We start from the raw sequence: 3,320 nt of genomic DNA, 5'->3' as shown, positions 1-3,320 counted from the left end.
ATGGCCTCTCTCTAATAACCCTTGCACATTTAACATCTACAGTAACAAGTCAGCCAGCACTCTCCCAGCTACATTTTGTTCTGTCATTCTAAGATAAGGAGCAAAGGAGAAAAAAAAAATTATTAGAAGAGTGAGGAAGCCACACTGGTAATGGCCCTTGCACAAAAGCCAGGGAAGTTTCCTCTCTTATCAGACAGCATCATCCTGCTGTGCTGCCACAGGACACTGAGATGTCAGCCCATTTAGATTTCCTTTGATCTGGCAAAGGCACCAGATCTGCTGCTGGAGGTGTCTGTCACAGCAAATCCTCAGCTGCACCTGCAGCACCTCCCAGGGAGATGGGAGCAGCCTCAGGCTCCTCCTGCCACCGGCTCAGGGAGCTCTGGGAGTGTTCCTTTGGGAATAAACCCAGGAGCAGCACTGCTTTGGATCTGTGAGGGCCTGTTCATGCTCTTTCCACTCTCCGTCGCACTGAACAGGTTTGCTGGTGTGAGATCACAGGTGAGGGGCAGAGGAGCATCCCTGGGCACAGTCCTTGCTCTCAGACCCCACACTGCCAATTCATTCCCTGGGCTTTCCAAGTGCTGCTGCTCCAAAACCCACATGGAAGGGTGTGTGTGTGTGGGGGGGTGTTCTTCAGGATTCCTCCTTTCTTGTTTACCTGTCCATTTTAACTTGGGAAGGAGGCAGATTCTTCTCATTTGTGCTGTGAATAGAAAGCAAACCAAGGTTTCCCAGGTCTCCATTCCACAGGGAACCGTGTCAGTGCCAGCCTCCCAGCCAAAACCACTCAAATACACCCCCAAATGCTAATTCCACACCTCCCACATGGCACCATCATCACAAGAGCTCACTGGCCCTAAGGCAGGAGGGAGTTGCTGCCAGACTTTGAACTTCCAGCCACAGCCTCAAGACCTCTCATTTGTCCAGGAGAAGCCTCCCATACTCCCCAGCAAAACTCACCTGGCATGCTTTTGTTGGTCCTGTCAGCATCACCCTGACACTCACACATTGCCCAGAAGCTGAAATAGCACAAGCAGCAGAATTAGACAGCAGGGCATGAACAGGGAGCTGTTATGTGTTAAATCAAAGCATTCAGTCATGAGGCCAGAAATATTTACATCAGAGGGAGCTCAGAATAGAAGTGAGGCAGCAAAGATTTTGGCCACTGGAGCACCAGAAAGGGCCACCAACCCTGATATTTCCACAGCTGGTTTTCACAGCCAGGCCTTGGTATCTTTGCTGTAAGCCCACAGTCAAAGCACTTTGCACAGACTCTTTTCCTAAAGCCCATCAAGGGCTTTGCTGGCCCAGCTCCAGGAGAGGAGAGCCACCAGATCTGGTTTGGGAGAACACACGGTTGAGCAAGATCTGTGCAAAGCTCCCCACTTATATCAGTGTCATCCTCCACCTTGATAACAACTAAAAATAAAGCGTTGCAATAATCAACTAGATTGACTAAGACAGATGCTGCTTTTAACATGTGTACTGTAATTAACTTACAGAGGGCTAGAAAGCTCCATCTCAGCCTCTTCCCACAGTGGAGGAAGTTTGCCTTTCTAATAATAGGAGCTGGTAACACATGTTGAATTATAAAGTAATGAAAGTTGGTTTTGGCAGGAACAATCCAGATTTGTCGTGCTTCCATTTAATTTCCAAGTCTGACAGGCGCTCTGCTCCCAGCGGAGCCGCTGCTTTTCCTGGAGCTCTGCTGAATTTCTTTCCATAAGGTAGGGCACAGAACCTCGGCAGGAGGAGGGGGATGTGTCTCAGGGACCCTCCTGACGATGCTGTGCTGACTTTCTCACACATGCTGGTGGGTTTGCACACACGCTGCGTGCACACCCACACAAAACCTGCCCAGCCACAAGCTGAGCTTCCCCCCGGGTGCCTCACCCTGAGCCTCCACAGATGGGACCACACAGCCCTGTGTGAGCAGCACGCCAAAGATGTTCCCCTGCCCTCTCCCATTTGTGCTGTGAGGAGAAAGCAAACCAAGGGTTTCCAGGTCTCTATTCCCTGGGAATTGGTGTCAGTGCCCTCCCTGTCAGTGCCTGCAGGGCTGTATGGGGCTGGGTCCTGCCCTGTCTGCTGCCTCAGGGCCACTGTGCTGGGACAGCCCTGGCTGGAAATGGTACTGAGCACCCCTTATATATGCAGGGAACACCCCAACAAAGGCAGGAATGATGCATCTGACTCCATGTTCTCAGAAGGCTCATTTATTACTTTACACTACTATATTATACTAAAGAATACCATACTAAAGAATACAGAAAAGATAATGCTAAAAAGACAATAATGAAAACTGGTGACTCTCTCCAGAGCCCTGACACAGCTTGGCCTTGATTGCCCAAAGAGTGAAAACAACTCCCAGCAGAATGCAATGGAACAATCACCTGTGGGTGAACAATCTCCAAACACATTGCACATGTGAGCACAACACAGGAGAAGCAAATGAGATAAGAATTGTTTTCCTTTTCTCTGAGGCTTCACAGCTTCCCGGGAGAAAAATCCTGGGTGAAGGGATTTTTCAGAGAATGTGAATGCCACAAGCACCTTCTGGGCTACAACTTCCCTTACAAATCCTCTCCCAGGCCCAGTTTTCAGAGCTGGAGTTCAATGGCTCTTCACACCCTTCTTGGACCATCTCTGGTGCCAGCAGCTCCCTCCTGCCTGCCTGAGCTTCTCCCTGTCACTGCTGAGTCAGGAGTGGATAAGTGACACAGACTCTAGGTCAGGAGGCTAAGAGGCCAGAAGCCCCCAGTTTGCTGGATTCCCCTTCTTTTCTATTCTGGTCTGATACAGGTGGACCTGATTGGTCATTCAATCAACACATTTCACATGATTGGCTAATTAAGAAGACACCCTTCGATAAACATGAGAAAAATATGTTTTTATTACGAAACACCACCTGCAGATAGTTCACTATTTGTTTACCATTCTTTCTCTCTGTCTGGTAAAACTTCCCAGCCCAGTTAATGGTAAAGCTTATCTGGCTTTCTCTTTCCCTGATCAGACTGTCACATCCACATCTCCCTGCCTCTGCAGCTCCTCAGCTGAGTTCTCCTGTCCCCCCTGCTTGGCCAATTCCCCCCTTTTGGCTGGGATGTGGCAGGAATGCAGCTCAGGCTGTGCTGGCTCTGATCTCCCTGCCACAGGAACCTGTGACGGGGTGCTGGTGTGGGTTCTGAGTCCCATCACCATCCTGGGTGTTCTCAGACTGTGCTCTCTGCCCTCCTGCTGGCCTAAAAGCTGCTCACAGCCTCACATCTCTGCTGCCAGCACCCTGAGGTGACCCTGTCCCTCTGCAGCTCCCCGCT

The sequence above is a fragment of the Melospiza georgiana genome, chromosome 17, assembly GCF_028018845.1.
Source record: "Melospiza georgiana isolate bMelGeo1 chromosome 17, bMelGeo1.pri, whole genome shotgun sequence".
Taxonomy (NCBI): domain Eukaryota; kingdom Metazoa; phylum Chordata; class Aves; order Passeriformes; family Passerellidae; genus Melospiza; species Melospiza georgiana.
This window is presented reverse-complemented; position numbering follows the sequence as displayed.